At 35.8% G+C, this 20,904-nt stretch overlaps 1 protein-coding gene and 1 long non-coding RNA gene across 3 annotated transcripts in view; one reads left to right on the top strand and one right to left on the bottom strand.

Annotated features, from left to right (window-relative positions):
* Prr16 (proline rich 16) overlaps positions 1 to 20,904 on the top strand; it is a 275,207-nt gene that overhangs the window by 37,817 nt on the left and 216,486 nt on the right. The gene's annotated exons all lie outside the window — the stretch shown is intronic.
* LOC143434399 (uncharacterized) lies at positions 1,126 to 7,981 on the bottom strand. Its single transcript, XR_013103870.1, has 3 exons — positions 7,757 to 7,981; positions 6,252 to 6,304; positions 1,126 to 1,445 (listed from the first exon to the last, which is right to left on the bottom strand). It is a non-coding gene; the product is annotated as an uncharacterized LOC143434399 (long non-coding RNA).

Here is a 20,904-nt window from a genome sequence, read left to right as displayed (position 1 = left end):
GCTTGGATTGTGGGAGCTGGTGGGGAGTGTGATGTTATGATGGAAACCCTAGTGAGACACGTTTGCTTGACATGCATCCTTTTGACAAACCTCTTCTTCCTCATTGTAATGTTAATGTCAATGTTTTGTCTATTTTATTATGCAACCAATACAGAATGCAAAGTATAACCCTTACAAATATTATAGTCAGGGGGATAAATCTGCTCTGACCATATACCAAACCATGAACAATGGAGCTCTCTCCTTTGCTGGCCCTATCCCCACCCTCAGTAAATTTAAGTTCGATAAATAGTTTTTGCCTACATTCTTCCAGATACATTTAGAGCATATTTCATGTACACAAGTGGAATATACATATATATATATATATATATATATATATATATATATATATATATCACAAGATTTGATAGTAAAAAAAATCTGCATACAATATCTAGGATTAAAAAAAAACAATAAGTTCTTAGGTAGCCTTCTCAAAACTTAGCTAGGGTATTCAGAGATTGCTGTCTGGCAAGAAACACACTCCATGATGTCTGCTGTGAATACTCAGCATAGAATTCCCAAGCCTATTGCTGCTTCTTTGTCCCTGTCATTCTTTTTATGCTGGGGTCTACAGAGAGAAAGTTCTGGGGATGCCTGCCTGACTAGAAACTATCAAGAACCAAGAACCAGGTGATGTGGGGTTAAGTTTCAGTCATTGCTCTTGGTGTGGCATTCCACATCCAACCTCCAGGACAGCAATAAAGAGCCCCTAGTCTCTAAGAAGCTGGGAATATGTACAATGTTTTAGTTTGTTTACATGTTGAATAAATAAACGTGGTTTGCAAACAGGTACGTCTCATTGTGGTGAGGGATGCATATCTTTAAAGCTGAAGGATTTGCAGTTCAACTGCCTACTGGGAAGCATCTCTCTTTGCTCTCTGGTATATAAGGACTATAAGAAGTTACATGTCTTGTTTGCAGCCTTCTTTTTCTTACTTTGTTGTTTTTGATCTTTAAAATATGTATTGATTTATCTATTTATTTATTTAAATTTTTAATTTATTCTTCTCTCATACACTACGTCCCAGTTCAGTTGCCCCTCCTTCCAGCCACCCGCCCCCCCCCCTCAGAGATCCACTCCTTCTCCACTCCTTCATAAAAGAGCAGGCCTCCCAAGGACATCAACCAGACATGACACATCAAGTTGCAATAGGACTAGGGTCATATCCTTATATCAAGGCTGAATGAGGCAACGCAGTAGGAGGAAAAGGGTCTCAAAAGCAGGCAAAGGGTCAGAAACAGCTGCCACTTCCACTGCTAGGAGCCCTACAAGATCACCAAGCTACACAACGATAACATACATGCAGAAGATCCAGTTCAGACATGTTCATGCAGCCTTATTTTCTTGGTTTTAAAGTTACATACAGAAAGGGAGCGAGGATTCACACTTCATAGGCAGCCTAAGGATGAAATGAGAAGATATTTATGAAACTTGACAAGTGAGTGATTAATGTATGGAAATTTTTACTAAGTTTGAAGTTACACTAGTATATATGATTTTTCACGACTGTAGTCATCTTCTTTGCTCTCTGGTGTGCTCAACTTTAATAATTACTAATTTTATTTAATTAAAGTGTAGATGGGTATTATCAATACATGACTACAAGCCTTAAAATTGTGAGAGCTCTGGGGCCCTTGAGAAAGTGGACCATAATTCACCTTTCCTATGGGATTCAATAATGTCACTGGCATTGATTTTACTAAAAAGCATCTTAACGCCATCACCCTTAGAGAGCTTTCTCAGTCTGTATAGCAAACGAATGGCGAACTAAAACCACTTTCCCATTAAACTCTTTGTGCAGAGGCTGGGAGTTGAGTCTGGTATTTGCCTCTCATTGTTAACATCAATTTTTTTTTTCCTGGAGAAGTGGCCTTTTTTGCATCCTTTTGCATAAAAAGTGAATTTCTAGTTTCTTTTCTTTACTGTGGTTTATAAAGTTAGAACATTTTGCATAGTGGATATGAATAGAGGCAATGCCTATCATTTTTATATTCTGTTCTGAAACAATAAAAGTTACTTTATCTTGCCTTTTACATTTTATAATGGAAACAGTTTGTGCTAGCGTAGTCATCATGGAGTCTCTGCATGGATGTCTCAGCAACAATCTTAAAGAAACAAGAAATTCTGGCAAGCAGTAGTAATACTTCTTATAGACCACTTGTTACTGGACTATTATCTGTTCATCAATACACAGTACTATTGCTGTTCATTAGTGTATTTAAGCACAAGTAAATAGTCCCTACTGTTTCCTAGCAGAACATAGAATTTGGAGGGTACAGAGTGAATCTTGAGCTCAGAACATGAAGGAAAATTAATACGAGCAAGCCTTTTAGGAGAAAGATTTAGTCCTCTCCAAGTTTGGAAAACTTGGAAACTTGGAGAGTATTCCAGTGTCTTTTCACTTAGCTCAGATTTCACAGGATGGGGTGGTAAAAGACACCACTGTGTATTGTAACATTATCTCAAGTCAAGTTAATTATGCATTTCTCATTGTTAACTTCGATGTCTAAGAACTTGCCCCAGTTCTCAAATAAAACATACCTTGCACTAACAATGAAATGGGACTGATGTTTTAAACTCTGACAAATTTTTGATAAGAGAAAACATCTAAAATATTTTGCTGGGCTCTTAAGATTTTAGGTTAAGAAAAAACACACACATGTAAGATCCTTCTCTATAAAATAAATTGTATTGATCTTTCTTTTTTTTTAAGCACTTGGTTATGGCACTTTTTGATCTTTTCTTTTTCAAAGAGATTTAGCTTTTTAAATTTGTTCTTCTATACGTCTAGCTTTGAATTGATTAAATTAACCTTTACTTGTTCTTTTCTGGACCTTCTCTACTTATTGTTAGACCTGATCATTTTTGCTCTTAAAATTTTTTTATTAGAATTTTTACCATGGGGTTCAATTCCATTCCTGAAATTATAGGTTAGTCACTATAAAGCAAAGCAAGACAAAGGGACTTGGCACGGAGATGTCATCTTTATTTAAAACAGACCCTGCTTGAGAGTTAGCACTCTAAGGGCACCCGAAGCTCATGCTTCTCTTGCCAGCTATAGGCCATCAACATCTATTTGGGTTCACATGAAGTTTCTATTCCTTTGTACTTTATTCTTATCAAATGAGAATCTTATCTGGTTGTCACATATATGTCAAAGGAAAATCATATGCATACTATAACCTGTTCTTTACTACAGTGTTCATCTGATACATTTAATTCTTATAAATTGAACTGTGACAAACATTGCTCCTCCTCCTCCTCCTCCTCCTCCTCCTCCTCCTCCTCCTCCTCCTCCTTCTTCTTCTTCTTCTTCTTCCCCTTTGGTTCTCATAGCATCATGTGTCTTTTCATCTTTCGAACATGGAGATTTGCATATATATGAACTTATGAACACTTGGTTATCTTACAACAATCTTGTTAAATTTTCTTGAATGTGTGACTATTATACTAAACAACATTTAGTACTAATATCAACAATTATGGTTTATTCTTATAGTATTGAGATTCTTTAATCTTTAAGATGTCACATTTTTTTATTAAAATTCCAAAACATATTGTAATTCTACTACTTTTATTTTTAAATAAAATATAGTTTTTTCTCAGGGCTTTTTAACTATACTCTAGTTCTTACATTCAATGATTTGTCATGCTTGATTTTATACATATGTTAATTCAACAGAACATCTGTTTCTCTGTTTTCTGGTGGAACTCACCTTCTGTCAGTATTTTCAGAGTGAATATATATATATATATATATATATATATATATCACAATTATATGTATATGTACATTGATTACACAATTATATTTATTTAGAATCATACATACTTAACTTGAATTATGTCTCAAAAGTTTGGAACAATATAATAGATACACTGTAATAAAAGTGGTGTACAAAAATGATATTTAGCTATTTGGAAATAATAACTGAAAACCAGGGGAAATAGTATTAATGTAGTCATATAAAGTGGTATGAAAATGAAAAGAGCCTTATGATTTCTTTCAGTGTACTAAGTCATCTAGTTTTTAGTTTTGCCATACTGTGTTCTCCATTCATGCTTAACAATTAAGTTTGTGCTTTATGTGTTGATCTTTGTACTTCCAGTTCTTCTACGTCCAGTAATGACACTAATAGTCTATATACAAATTACAACTGTATTATTTGATTCTCTTCATCCTCCTCTTTTCAAATTCATGCATTAACTATAAGTTTCATGTCAAGATAATAGATTAACAAACCTTGATATGTCGTTAATATTGACTTAATTTAATAACACTAGTTTTCTTCACTGGCAACCCCATATTGGTGGTTTTAAAGTCGTAGGTAGGAAACTCTGAAGCTGTTGTAAAGACCAAAGTCTTAGGAAGGTCACCCCCAGAGATAATTATTGATTATTGCATGAGCATACATACACAATGCAGTTATAGAGCATGTCACTACTAATAAGCCACAAATGCACTTTTCAGCAGTGGGCCTTAATGAAAAATCATCAGTTAAATGGCCAAGTTGGTGCAATTTGGTGTTAAGCACATTTATCTTTTTAAATGAAGCAATGGCAGGCTTACTAGACAATGATAATGCTTGCCCTCTGAGTCAACTATTTTAAGGATTATTTTGGGCCAGGTCTTTTCTATTCAAAAAAAGCAATAGGGGAAACTAGATTTGAAGTGAAGTCAGATTTAGTCTATTCTTGGCTGGGAAAAGAAGCCTTGCAACAAAGATTTATGCAATATAAAAATCACTCTTCCTGTCTTTAAAGAAATTTCATCCATAGTATGATGTGTTAAGGACACTCTATGCTATATAACTCCCAGAGTGTTTGTGCTTCAGGTTAATGAAGGTCTAACTGTGTGCTAACTTTATTTTCAGTCTTATGAACTTAAGAGGCATTTTCCCAGTTCATTCACTAGGTCCCACCTGTCTCATCCTTCCCAATGTGAATACAAACAAAAGATTTCTATACTTTCAGTACTCTAAGATGTGTACATTTTGGAGAAACTTTGATGTATTTAATTATATCTATGTGCTGTTTTACCCTTCTTTGTGCCATTTTCATTTCATGCAACAAACCACAGCAATAATATTCAATAATTCACTTCCTTCTTTACCCATCCATAGTATAATACAATTACTGTGGTCCTTTTTATCCATGCCTATGTGAGACATAGCTAGTCAATACGATCACTGCTGACTGTATCAACCTCGTTTTTTACTAGAAACTTGTTACCATAAAGTGGATATAGAGCATCTATAAGTGCAATTATTGGTTAAACTGCATTTCTTAAAGTTTTGAAAGAACAGTAAAATTAGCAATGTAACAAATGAAATTATGTAGTTATTTATTACTTATCAAAATAATAAATATTTATTAATTTGGATATCCAGGATGTTACTAAATTTGTTTTCAGTGAGCAGAACTACCTTAATGATTTGAGATCCTTGAAATGATTCACTAGATTGTGCTTCGATTGGCCATTTGGGACAATTTCTAACATAACATTCTTCTCTAGATCATTTCACTATGTGGACTTGGGGGCTTTAGAATCATAGAAAGGTGAGATTGAAAAAAATCACTAGCAACCATCATAACAAATGCAGTAAGCATGTCAAGTATTATTAGTCATAAAAATGTTGCCAATGTCACATGTGGGTTAACAGCTGAGGCAACTGGAGTGTCATATGCCAACTATGAAGGTAAGACCTTTCCTGTTGATTTTTATTTCCTATAATCAGTATAGATGATGCCTTCATAGGTAATGTTTCTTCAGTTAAAACCTATTTAATCTCACACCCAAGTAAAAGTAGCAGTCCATCATAAGAGCTTCCTGTCTAACTCCCACTGACCCAGACTCCTCTACTGAATTTTCCAATTTCAGATTTGAATATGACTCAACCCACTTAGAGTTCTTCAGTGCTGTTCTGATCTTTGCCTGTGTAGAGAGATCTATGCTGGACTTTGCAATTCAAACAAGGTCAGGGTACCAGAGGTTCTGATTAGCATTGGGACACAGCTATTGCTACACTCCTAAATCTACATACAGAAAGGCTATTTCTGCAATTCTCATTGGGAAATTAAAGAAGAGCGTGAACTACAGTGAAGAATTACTACCTTTAGGATGGAGACAGTTAAAGAATCTCTGAGTTACATGGGCTAAACAGCAAGGGATACAATGCATCTTAGTAATTTGTATCAAACTCACCTATAGCAGGCACGAACCAGTTTGCTTTCCCAAGTTTTCATTTGCAGAAGACTCTATAAGTTTGCATAAAGTTTATGTAATGCATAAAAAAAGATATTAAATAAACATTCAGTGCCAGAAACAAGCACTATTAATAATTTTAAAATGACAACACTTATGGAAAAGAAGTTAAAGGTGTTACAGTGTTTTCATATAGTTATTAGCACATAGAATAATATGGGAAAACATAATGTGGAACTCGGAGTTCTTGCCTTCATTTTAATGGTGTGCAAATGTTCCTTTGCATTTCACGATGGATCATTTTTCCTGAGTAATGCCTTATTCCTTGCCTGTTCTCATTCTTATTTTCTTTTATCATAATAAGAATATCTGAAAGGCAAGTATTGGTAAAGCTCTCTCTCTCTCTCTCTCTCTCTCTCTCTCTCTCTCTCTCTCTGTGTGTGTGTGTGTGTGTGTGTGTGTGTGTGTACACCTGTGAAAGCCAGAAAATTTTTATAGATAGGATCTGTCAGTTAACTTGGAGCTCATTGAACTCTAGACTGGCTACCAACTGCTTCAACCATTCTTTTCCCTTTATGTCCCAGATTCACCCATGTAAACCTCAGGAATCCTCCAATTTCCTCCCACCTCACCACTGGGTTTATAGACATGGACTATGTATGGTGCTTTTAGCCTGGGTGCTGGGAATTGGACAAAATACCTTATGCACATGTATCATGCACTTCACTGACAGAGCCATATCTCCAGCCTCCAAAAGTTTTATAAAGTTTCATAGTAACTATCTTAAACTACATAGGATGAAAGAAAATCAAGGATAAAATGTAGATATTTATATAACAATATAACACATTTCCACATTTTATTGATAAATTCAAAATAATTGCATTCAAGTATTCCCAAAAGAAAACTACTGAAGAGACTAATTAAAAAGGCTGGTTTTGTGTACAGGATTGAAAGTGGGAGTAATTTTCTCCTTAATTGTGTTTCAAATTAGTGTTACCTATCATCAAATCAATTTCAAACATTTTATTCCACAAATATTCTTAGTTTGCATGCTGAAGCCATTGCAGACTTAATTTGACCCAGGACTGCCCTGCAGTTTGCTGGCTGTGTCTTGAGATGGAGAAAGCAGAAGAATCAATCTATAGCTATGAGATTAACAGAGAAAGTGTGTCTTCCCTGCTGCTGCTGCTGTTTCTGAAAATTCTGACTATTGAGACAATTGGAGAGTCAGTGTCAAGAGAGAGAATCCAAAATGAGCCTTCATAGGAACACAAATACTTGAAGAATATTTTATTACATTTTTAAATTGAAATTTTCTTCATTTTTATTTTACACGTATGGGTATTTTGCCTGCAGACATGTCTAGACACCCTGTGTTTGCAGGACTCACAGCGTCCAGTAAAAGGCATTGGATGCTCTAACTAGATTTACCAATGGCTGTGAGCCACCACGTGAGTGCTGGGGATGGAAGTTGGCATCTCTGGAAAATCAAGTGTTCTTACCTGCTAAGCCAGTTCTCCAGCTCCCACTTGAAGGTTGTAAACTAATTTAGCATCATGAGAAGTAGAGAAAGCAACAGAGAGGAACCACCAGAAACTTAGTTCAAGCATGATAAAATTGACATTGTCCTAAAATAACCATTGCTTGGGTAAACTTGAATGGTGATTGCCACACTTTTTTGTAGGAATCAGGACACTGGCCAGCTGTGTCAACATTGCTTATTCAAGGGAAGAGATGTGGCAAAGAGCCCAGGGAAAAGAAGAGAGGGAAGGAAAGTTGTACTTCTGGGGAACTACAGACCATAAATCAGTTATGAATTTGGGTTTAGGAAAGGCATGAGCATTTCTACCAGAACTCTAAGACCTCAGTGCAGAATGGGATAAGAATAGGAGCCTGTTAAGAGAACAAAGAAGAGATGACAGAGTCAGCAAGTCCTCAGGTGATAATGCAGATTGGTGTGAGCATAAGGCCAGGCCAAGTGCTTTCCTCACAAGCTGGGAAAGTTACACACACATGCAAACACACACACATACACAATCATACTGGGACTCAGGTTTAGAAAACTGTCTGGATTCTGTTGAATTCAGTACACTGACTTAGCACTTATGTATCTAAAGCAATGTGGTCTGTGGAACAGGGCAAGTTCTTTGGAGGACAGTGAACTTGAAAGGAAAATCATGTGCTTTGCAGAGCTTTTGACTGTCAAGTTTGGTGATTTAATTTTTATTTCCTCTCTGGAAAATAAGTTCCATTTCAACTCAGCAGACTTCAGTTCTTATTGAATATTAAAGCAGTGCATGCCACTGATGGGCATCAAACCAATCCGCATTCATTATGATTGATTTCTCTCTTTTCATTGAATACTGAGGACCCAGTAAGTGCTCCGTAACAAGTTAAGAATGAACTTGACATGAATTCTTGAGAGAATGGATTGAGTAGTTGTACTACTTATGGCATAATGGTTTACTGCTAATGAAGAGAGAGAGATGGTCTTGCTGCAGAAATGTAATGAAGGCAATAACTAACATTTCGTTTTCCCTTTTAAATGTGGAAGAATGTTTTATTCACCACATGAGCTGGTTTTCAGACAATATAGCTACTAAAATGTAGGACAGAGACTTAGTTTTAAGAACTGTCTATATCTAACCCCCAAATCAAAATTCTCTCCTATAAAATCACAAGCACAATAAATAATATCTGGATTATCTAAAAATTACTGTGGTATTTCTCTATTTGAATCAGATATAGAATTTCCTGCTTGGGTATTAAGCATCATAGAATATATCAGATTTTAGCTGTATGAACTGCTCCTACCCAAATTAGCTAGATGAGGGGTAAAACAGGACATAATAGATACACTTCTTAAACATCATTGTGATGAATATGGAAAGGACTAGGTAAGGATAGACTCAGTGATTATGAATATTAGAACTCTAGAAGACATCTTAACCCCATTGTATTGAATCTCACTAAAATAGAATAATTGTCAAAAGATCTAGTTACCATGGTGATAATATCTTTTAAGAGTAGGTAACTAAAATCACTCAATTATAATACCAGAAAATATTGAATACAATCTACATGATTTTTCTCTTTGCTTTCAGCATTAACTTTTTTAATTACATAAGAATACTATAAAAATATGTTTTAGGTGCTAGAACCAAATGATAAGAAAATATTGCAATATGAATGATTCATTACAGATTGACAAAAGCATATATCTCTGTAAAATTATTGTTTTCCTGTTGTACAAAATATAACACAATCTGGCCTTGTCGAGCATAGGTGGGAGAGGAAGTCCTTGGTCCCATGAAGGTTGGATGCCCCAGTGTGTGGGAATTTGAGAGTGGGGAGGAGGGAGTGTGTGGGTAGGTGGGGGCACATCTTCATAGAAGCAGGAGAAGGGGGTATGAAATAGGGGGTTTCTGGGTGGGGGAAATGTGGAAAGGGGATAACATCTGAAATGTAAATAAAATATCCAATAAAAAATTAAACTAAAAAATAACACAATCTGACCATTTGAGAATCAAGAAAGACAGTTACTATGGAAAAATATTTTTCCTGTAAGTATTCTATATACATATACACATATACTTACACAAATTCAGGTGAATACAAACAAATATATACTCATGTGTAAAAACATACAGATTATGTATGCACATACATATAAACATTTATACAAAAACACATGCACAGACATGCATGTACACACTTAGACACTATGTGAAAAACACATACACACAAAATACATAATACATACACTTGCACAGACACATCATACATATACACATAGATTACACATTCACACAGGTACACACATAGATATAAATACACACACACACACACACACACACACACATATATATATATATATACTCCCTTCATGTGTGCACACACACATATATAAACCAACATTGGTACATATGTGTATAATAACAAATACATACATACATACATACATATAAATACACACATGATAGCATGCATGCATTTTCACAATATGCATATACATACAGACACATACACATATATACTCATTCATTTACACACAAACACATTCACATACATGTACAAATATGCACATATACAGTTATGTACATCCATACACACACATACAAAGATACATACACAGATACACAAGTACACAAATTAAAACATACATATGTATATATACCCATATATGCATACATATACATGCCTTTATGCATGAATATAAAAATATACTGGCACACATACACACACACACACGCACATACACACATAAACACTGAACATAAAACATTTAACTCAGTACTTATCAAAGAACACATTTGTGTGTGCTTGAATGGTTGTCTAATAGTTAGTCCCTGTTTCCTGACTTCCTTTCCTTTAGTTCTTCCTTCTTTGACTTTCAACATGTCTGTCTATATAACATGTTTTGTGACATTCTGTGTTGGATTTTGTGGTGGTCTGGATGAAAATGGTTGTCACAAGCCCCCATGAATGTTTAGCTCCCAGTTGGTAGAACTATTTGGGAAGGATTAGGAGGTGTGATCCTGGTAAAGGTGTGTCACTGGGCTTGCCTTTGAGATATCACAGGCTGACATTTTCCCAAGTTAGTTCTCTATGCTTCACCCTTATAGATCAGCTGCTACTCCGGCAACATGCCTTTTGTCTGCTGCCACGCTCTCTGTCATAATGGTCATGGACTCTAACCCTCTGTAATCATGAATGTCAAATTAAATGCTTTATTTTGTCAGTTGCTTTTTTGTCATAGTGATTTGTCACGGCAATTGAAAAGTAACTAAGACAGATCCTACTTTCCATCTCCCTTGCTTTAATGCCCTCTTCTCTGTGAATTTTTTTAAAGCAACAACAAGAACAAAATGTGGAGCTAGAATGTGAAAATAGGATAATGTTGGCTAGATAAGCAAAGACTGTGACTGACGTAATATATTGTTGGAACAACACGACCAGGTAGCCTTATATTTGGGATTGAGCAAAGGGAAAGCAATAGAGGAGAACAGTCATGGAAGGCAATAGCAGGATAGAATTTGGTTGCAGGCAGAAGGAGAAGGATTTATAATGAAGAGTCTTCCTGTGAGCACTCAGAGTGGATGTTTGTGTTTTCTTAGTGAAGCCATCAAGCTTGATGTGTTTGATGTGGATGTGGAATTCCTGCAGTCAGAATTGTAGGAGGGTTTAGCAAGAGGCTGTGATAGTGATGGTAGAATCTTCTTTAGAACTACAGCCACATCAGTCCATAAAGAGCACGCCTTAGCACAGCAGAAATGAGAAGCATAAACACACAGTTATTGAAGAACAAAAGCAGAATTTTGACAGCTTTTACTCTCTACCAGATATAATGTTTCTTCTTGGCTTTCTTTGATATGCACTCCAATTGCACTGGCCTAGAACTCACTGTGTAAACAAGGAGGCCTCATATTTATGGAGAACCAACCACTTCTGTTCTCCAAGTACTAGGAGTGTCATTAGATTTTTAAGGTGCGCTTAAGAAAACCTGAGGTGTCAGTTTATTTCTACATGAGTCCGTATTGTCACTTCTTGTGAAACAAAATGAAATATATAGATAATTTATTCAAGGAAACTACTGTCATCTGTAAGCTTGTATACAAAATTTTGTGTTGTCAAAACATACTTCATTTCAACTTAATGTACATTACAATTTTGAACTAATAAATATGAATGTACTCATTCAAAATGCAGCATTCAGTGGAGAGCTAGGGGGTTGGGTAGATATGCCTGCTGCTAAAACAGTAGTGTACTTGGTGGTTTGAGATTGTCAGAGAAAATGACAATCAGTAACATAACTTTGAAAAGAGAATGTCACCAGCCATTGCAGTGTTACAACGGCAGGTGGAGAAGAATGTTGTCCTTGCTAAATGCTCCCGAGTAATTCGGCCCTTCAAAGAATCAGTCATCTGAATAAGTTCCTATTCTCTCTTCCATGTTCATCTGGGTTAGGAAGGGATGAGCATTGCAGACTGTTTGGGAACTGTTTAGGGAAGAAAGGGTTTGCCCAGAGTAGCTTGATGGCATTTTGACTTTTGTCTCTTGGAAGAAGATTGTTAATAAAAAAACAGCAAATGGGTAAAGAGAAATACAGAAAAGAAGGCTAATATGAAGAAACATGGCGAATCCAGGAGCAAATGGGAGACCCAAAGGGAAAAGAATGCTGTTTGAAATTTTTATAGGCTTTTTTGTTGTTGTTGTTTTAATACCTTTGCTCCCAAGAAAACTGCAAAGAGGAACTCAGAATGAGTCTCAGTGAGATTTGCGTCCAACAGCTCTGGGGATGTACATAGAAGAACAACTGCAGGTTCTTAAGGAATTTCCTTCTGAAGAACAAGGGATTTCAGGAATCACAACACTAATAATCAAAACAAAATATTAGCATTATTGCAAGATAGTATTTTCCTATGAGATTAAACATATTCTGAGGTGAACCAATTATTTAAATTTAAAGCAAGAACAAAGTTTTTAAAAAGAAGAAAAAGATGAAAGGTAGAGAGACTATACATATTTGAAATAATTTTAGTGTAGATTTTAATGTAAATTTGGAAAATTAAAATCAAAGAGTATGGTGAACTGCTTGTGGATTGAAATGAAATTTTTATCAAGCATTCCACTAGCAAATATTGTCTGAAAAATCATTATGAGCCCAGCGGTTTTGATATTGACTATTTGTGAGTGTTAAAGTAATCATTTTAGTGTAATGAAATTACATATTTAATTTTAACAGTAACTAATAAGCCAGCTTAAGGCAGGTAACTGACACATACATATGTATGTGTGCATATGTACAGTAAATTTCTCTTATGCAAGGCTTTTTGGCTTCTCAATGAGCAGCTAACACATTGAGTGAGAAAGGTGCTTGGTCCATTTTTAGACTTTTCAAACTGAATTCTGAAGGTCTGTGTGACTTCCCAGAGGCTGAGACCTGTGAACATCAACCTGTGAGTTTTCTTAGAAGTGAATGCAATGTTGATGAGTCTCACACACCTTGTTATTGTGGAAGATCAGTAGACTGAAAAGACTCTTGTCAGAATCCTGTTTTCTGGGAGGAAGAGCACTCATTCAAATGCATGTTTTTACTTCTCAGCAGCTGCTCTTTAGGACAACACACAGATTCTCTGCAGGGCACATGGGGTCCCAGAGAATTTGATCTTCTTGTCTGTGCATAGAGCCAGGTTGATCTGTCTATTTTCAAATCATTTTTTAAAATATTTTTATTTTTTTGAGATTACAATATCATAGCCTTTTCTCATTTATTGTTGTTGCATACATATTTGTATGCACATGTATATTCCTAAGTGTAACCATTTCAGCCTATATGTTGTTACTTGTATGTATGTTTCCACAGCTGGCCATTTGGTATCGGATTACCTATTGGTGTATAGTTGAAGCCATGTGATCTTTTTTCTTTTAAGTACAGCATGACCACTAGTGTCAGTTGTGTTCAGCTCACTGTGGGTGGACATGTTGGTGAAATATTTTGTGTGTAGATTCTGATTCTATATGTGTATCACACACACACACACACACACACACACACACACACACACACACATATATATATATATATATATATATATATATATATATATATATATATTTGTGATGGCCTTGAACCTGGTGATGGTCCAAGGTTAGACTGTTTTAAGGCTTAGAAGTAAGTAACTCCAAAGATCAGATTGATAGAAACACATATAGAAAAATTATATATTATTACCTGTGATTCTGAATGCATTTGGTACATATTTCCTGTGTACATGGCTTTCCTTAATTTATCTATGCAAGAGTGGCTTTTGCTCTAGACCAGTAGACATTGACATACTACAAAGAAACTTCATAATTATCCTCAAAAAAACACTATTAGGGGAGGAAAGAAAACAACTCCAAATATGTAGTATTTTGGAGCAAAGAGACATCTTCACATTGGTATCATCAAGGAATATATATATATATATATATATATATATATATATATATATATATTTCATGAGTTTTTAAAAATGTTTTATATATATTTCATTTCTATAGCATATACACACATTCAATTCTAGTTTTGAGGTTAGCATTTTCTTGGAGAAAACTGAACCAAAATATGCATTAGATTGTGCATTCCATCCTTGAGAACTAATGACAAGCAATTAAAGAATACATTCTGCCATCGAAGCCTTGAGGGTATAAATTATAGCTTAAGGGTATTTTGACAACTTATTTGTTTCCTAAGATTTTGAAACTGAACTACTTTTTATATTAATGGTTTATTCTATAACATATTTAGCCTTTGGTTAAAATTGTGTTCTTAGACATAGAGTGTACATTCCATAATAACAGGTGTCATGAATCTTCAAGGCAAAGCAGAACTTCTGGAAATAAATGTGTTCATTAACTAAAAAAAGTTTTCCTTTATGCAGCCCTGGACAAGTCAAGTTATGCTCTCCTTATATTTATTTCCTTCTTTGTTATTTTTGATTTTTTAAATTTTTTGCTGATATTATATATGCATATATATGCAACAAAATTTATTTATATATATATATATATATATATATATATATATATATATATATAATGATGATGATGATGATGATGATGACTTTGGATCTGGTGACAGGTCCAGGTAAGCCTGTTTTAAGGCTAACAAAGAATGTAATTTAGGCTAGAGAGAAACTTTTTGAAAAATATAGACATTTTTCTCCAAGTTAAACTTATGTCATTATTTAAACTGACTCTCTCTCTCTCTCTCTCTCTCTCTCTCTATATATATATATATATATATATATATATATATATATATATATATATATATCTCCTTGTACATTCTAGACAAACACAGTACCACTGGGCTATACTCTCCAGCCCAGTTTTGGTTTTTGTTTCCCTGCATGTTTTTAGAATGGGTCTCATTCTATAACCCATGCTGACTTTACAGGATCTCTAAGAAATCATTCTGATGGCTCTCTTTTTATCTTTTTCAAACCTGTATTTGTGGATCATTTTCCCCTTTTCCTGAATGTTCTTTGCAACCATAGATTAAGAGTGAATTCTGTGATTTCTTGAGACTACTGAAATCCTATCAGTTACATTTCTTCCTATCTTTTCCCCTGTGTTACATGTATTACTGGGCACTGCTTCAGTTGTAAAGTAGTCCTTGGACATGGTGATGGCCCCAGGTTAATCAATTATAAGAGTCAGAATTATTATTTATTCTAGAGGGAACTCTTTGGGAAAAAATAGATACATTTCAACAAGTTAAATTTATGTCATTTTTAATACTGATAACAAATAGGACATCTCATATCATCTATAGCAACAGTTTTAAAAAATTACTTCAATAAACTGTAACTGCTGGCCCTTCCACCCACATCCCAGTTCTGGATATAATGACTCTGAGACTTCATTACATATTAATAAATGTCTATACCATAATCTTGGCCTTGTTCTCTGACTAGCTCATAACTTAATTAACTCATCTATTCTATTCTATGTCTCCTTGCAGTTAGAATAACATTTTTTTCTGTGCCTGACTCGATCCCACAGTTTCTCTCTTCCTTCCAGAACACATTCTATTTCTATTTTTTGCTTCAGCAAGTGGCCATTCAGAATTTTATTGACAAATGTTGCTTCCATATAGTACACAAGAGATTCTTTCTACAATTTTCTCTCTTAGTCTAATAAAAGTATCTTTATCTTTGGACAATAAATTATAAACAATAATAAAAATTATGAAAACTATCAGGTAAGACTACATTCACGATTTCCAGTCCTTATGTATTTGACAGTATTGGAGAAAGAATTTTACTATCTCTCCTGTTTTAGTGAGTTCAGAGTTCTGTATCTAAATCAATTTCTATCATAACTTGTATTAACAACCAAAAACAACATAACGACAGAAACTGAAGAAATTAAAAAAATCATCAGATCCTACTAAAAAAGCCTATACTCAACAAAACTGGAAAATCTGGATGAAATGGACAATTTTCTAGACAGATACCAGATACCAAAGTTAAATCAGGAGCAGATAAACCATCTGAACAGTCTTATTATCTCTAAAGAAATAGCAGTCATTAAAAGTCTCCCCACCAAAAAAAGCCCAAGACTGGATGGTTTTAGTGAAGAATTCTATCAGACCTTACAAGAAAGCTTAATAACAATTCTCTTCAAACCAGTCTAGAAAATAGAAACAGAAGAAATACTACCCAATTCATTCTAGGAAGCCACAATTACACTCATACCTAAACCATACAAAAACCCAACAAAGAAAGAAAACTTCAGACCAATCTCCTTTATGAATATTGATGCAAAAATTCTCAATAAAATTCTTGCAAACTGAATCAAAAAAAACACATCAAAACAATCATCCATCATGATTAAGTAAGCTTTATCGCAGGAATGCAGGGATGGTTCCATATTCAGAAATCCAACAATGCAATCCACTATATAAACAAATTCAAAGAGAAGAACCACATGATCATCTCACTAGATGTTGAGAAAGCATTTGACAAAATTCAACATTCCTTCATCTTAAAAGTCTTGGAAAGATCAGGAATTCAAGGTCCATACTTAAACATAGTAAAAACAATATACAGCAAACCATTAGCCAACACCAAACTAAATGGAGAGACACTTGAAGGAATCCCACTAAAATCAGGGACTAGACAAAGCTGCCCACTTTTTTCATACCTATTCAATATAGTACTGGAAGTCCTAGCCAGAGCAATTAGACAAGAAATGGAAGTCAAAGAGATACAAATAGGAAAGAAATAAGTTAAAATTTCACTATTTGCCAATGATATGATAGTATACTTAAGTGACCCTAAAACTTCCACCAGAGAATTCCTAAACCTGATAAACAACTTCAGCGAAGTGTCTGGATAAAAAAAAATCAACTCAAAAAAGTCAGTAGCCTTCGTCTATTTGAAAGATAAACAAGTTGAGAAAGAAATTAGAGAAATAACACCCTACACAATAGTCACAAATAATATAAAATACCTTGTTGTGAATCTAACCAAGCAAGTGAAAGATCTGTATGACAAGAACTTCAAGTCACTGAAGAAAGAAATCGAAGAAGATCTCAGAAGATGGAAAGATCTCTCATGCTCATAGATTCACAGGATTAATGTAGTAAAAATGGACATCTTGCCAAAAGAAATCTACATATTCAATGCAATCCCCATCAAAATTCCAAATCAATTTTTCATAGAGATAGAAAGAGCAATTTGTAAACTCATTTGGAATATCAAAATACCCAGGACAGTGAGAACTATTCTCAATGATAATAGAACTTCTATGGAAATTACGATCCCTGACCTCTGGCTGTACTACAGAGCAACAGTGATAAAAACTGCATGGTATTGGTACAGAGACAGGCAGGAAGATCAATGGAATAGAATTGAAGATCCAGAAATGAACCCACACACCTATGGCCACTTGATCTTTGACAAAGGAGGTAAAATTGTCCAGTGGAAAAAAGACACCATTTTCAACAAATGGTGCTGGTTGAACTGGAGGTCAACATGTGAAGAATGCAAATCAACCAATTCTTACATCCTTGTATAAAGCTCAAGTCGAAGTGGATAAAGGACCTTCATATAAAACCAGATATACAGAAACTGATAGTAGAGAAGTTGGGGAAGACCCTTGAATACCTGGACACAGGGGAAAAGTTCCTGAACAGAACACCAATGGCTTATGCTCTAAGATTAAGAATTGACAAATGGGACCTCATCAAATTGCAAAGCTTCTGTAAGGCAAAGGACACTGTCAATAAGACAAAACCGGCAACCACAGACTGGGAAAAGATCTTTACCAATCCTACATCCAATAAAGGGCTAATATCCAATATATACAAAAAACTCAAGAAATTAGACTACAGACAACCAAATAACCCTATTAAAAATGGGGTACAGAGCTAAACAAAGAATTCTCAAATGAGCAAACTCAAATGGCCGAGAAGCACCTTAAGAAATTCTCAACATCCTTAGTCATCAGGGAAATGCAAATCAAAACAACCCTGAGATTCCACCTCACACCAGTCAGAATGGCTAAAATCAAAACTCAGGTGATAGCAGATGCTGGTGAGGATGTGGAGAAAGAGGAACACTCTTTCATTGTTGGTGAGATTGCAAGCTGGTACAACCACTCTGGAAATCAGTCTGGTTGTTCCTCAGAAAATTGGGCACAGCATTACCTGAGGACCCAGGTATACCACTCCTGGACATATACCCAGAAGATGCTCCAACATACAACAAGGACATATGCTCCACCATGTTTATAGCAGCCTTATTTATATTAGCCAGAAGCTGGAAAGAACCCAGATGTCCTTCAACAGAGGAATGGATACTGAAAATGTGGTACATTTGCACAATGGAGTATTACTCAGCTATTAAAAACAATGAATTCATGAAATTTTTAGGCAAATGGATGGAGCTAGAAAATATAATCCTGAATTAGGTAACAAAAGAACACACATGTTATGCACTCACTGATAATTGGATATTAGCCCAAAAGCTGGCAATACCCATAATGCTACTCACAGACCACATGACGCTCATGAAGAAGAAAGACCAAAGTGTGAGTGCTTTGGTTGTTCTTAAAAGGAGTAACGAAATACTCAGGGGAGCAAATATGGAGACAAAGTGTGGGACAGAAGCTGAAGGAGCGGTCATTTGGAGACCATTCCACCTGGGGATCCATCCCATGTGCAGTCACCAAAGGTAGACACTGATGTGGATGCCAGGAAGTGCATGCTGACAGGGTATAGCTGTCTTCTTAGAGGTCTGCCAGAGGCTGACATATTCAGAGGCCGATGCTGCCAGCTGAATTGATCATGGGATTCCCAATGGAGGAGTCAAAGAGAAGACTAAAGGAGCTGAAAGGATTTGTGGCCCCATAAGGAGAACAATACCAACCAACCAGAGCTCCCCAGGGTCTAAACCACTAGCCTGGGAGCACATAGGGATGGACCCATGTCTCCAGCTGTATATGTATGGGAGGATGGCCTTGTTGGACATAGCTGGGAGAGGAGAACCTTGGTCCCATGTGTTGGGGTCCACACTAGCCCCACGTTGGGCGCCAAAATAATGCTGGGGCCCAAGCTCGAGTCCCTGTTCAGGCGCCAAAATAATGTTGGGGTCCACACTAGCCCCACGTTGGGGCGGCCAAAATAAATGTTGCAGCCCAGGCAAAATGTTGAGGCCCTGGCCGACCCATGTTTGGGTGGCCACTGTATCCCGGCCCAAGCTGCTGCTCTGGTCTGCAGGTCGGGTTTCAGCAAGAGCGAGGGTGAGGGCAGATTCTACCTAATGTCTGATGTGTATGAATCTCTCTCTCTAGTCTGATGTCTGGTTCTGTCTTCTATAGTCTGATTCTAAGCCACGCCTCTAAGTTACACCTTTAATCATGCCCTTAGGTCTTGTCTCTAACTCTGATCTCTATACTTCTAAGCCATACTCTTAAGTCACACACCTTTAATCTCATGCACCTTTAATCTCAAGGTATCTAAACCAAGATTATCGGAGTGTTCTCAGCTGTTGTAGGCTATTGTAATTCAAGTCTCATATCAGGGTATATGGCTCAAGATGGCTGCAAAGCTGATAGCCGCTTTCTGCTAAAAGTCGGCCCCCAACACCCATGAAGGCTGGATGCCTAGTGTGGGGGAATTCGTGGGTGGGGAGGTAGAAGTGGGAGGGTGGGTGGGAGCACATTCTCATAGAAGTAGGAATAGGGGGATGCAATAGGGGTTTCCTGGGTGGGTTGGGAAATGGGGAAAGGGGATAACATCTGAAATGTAAATAAAATATCCAATAAAAAATTTAAAAAATTAAAATACTTTCTCAAAATCTAAAGCATCAGAACCTGAGGAGCAATAACTATAACCTGAGCATACAGGAAGTGTACTCAAGCAGCTTCCAAAGTTCAAGAAATATAAGGGATAGTTGGTTGCCTGGAAAGTCCCTCAGATTTTCTTTTTTGCCTTAGGAACATCATAATTGGCCTCTGGGCCAGTATATCTGAAAATATTTTCTGTGAAGCAGGCAATGTGAAAAACTGCTTATCCTGTCTTGGCAAAGATCAGCAGTTGACTTCCCTGCCCATTGTTTGTCCAGTTTGGACAGCATACTACCAACAATTGAAGCAAGGGAAGTTTCTTGCCCATTGACTAGCTTGCCACATATGAAGCAAACTCCATAAAAATGTTCCTTGATGTTAATAATCTTCTTTGAAGCAGAATAGAGTGCTGCTAGGAGCTGACATATCTCATTTTCAAAAAGCCTTTTGTTAATAAAACATGCTTAAATGCCATTTTGTATGGATGTTTTAGGTTTTTGAAGACTGTTTATTTATCTATGGTATACCTGAATAGGCAAACATTATTTGTTTCTAGCTATTTACTATCTGTTCAACCTAGGAAGCATATTCATGTAATTAATTTTCTAGTACCTAACATGATCATAAGTTTAGTTGTCTAACTATTAATTTGCATTTCTTAATTATTCTAAAAATTGTGTAATAGCATGTTTTAAAAGGACTAGAACTTACTATTACATTTTTAAGAATTACATAAGTACAATGCCTTAAAAAGAGTTGATATATAGTATGTTTTAACAAAATATAATCCTATTCTTTATCAATATAC

The sequence above is a fragment of the Arvicanthis niloticus genome, chromosome 14 (genome assembly GCF_011762505.2).
Source record: "Arvicanthis niloticus isolate mArvNil1 chromosome 14, mArvNil1.pat.X, whole genome shotgun sequence".
NCBI lineage: Eukaryota > Metazoa > Chordata > Mammalia > Rodentia > Muridae > Arvicanthis > Arvicanthis niloticus.
This window is presented reverse-complemented; position numbering and strand designations above follow the sequence as displayed.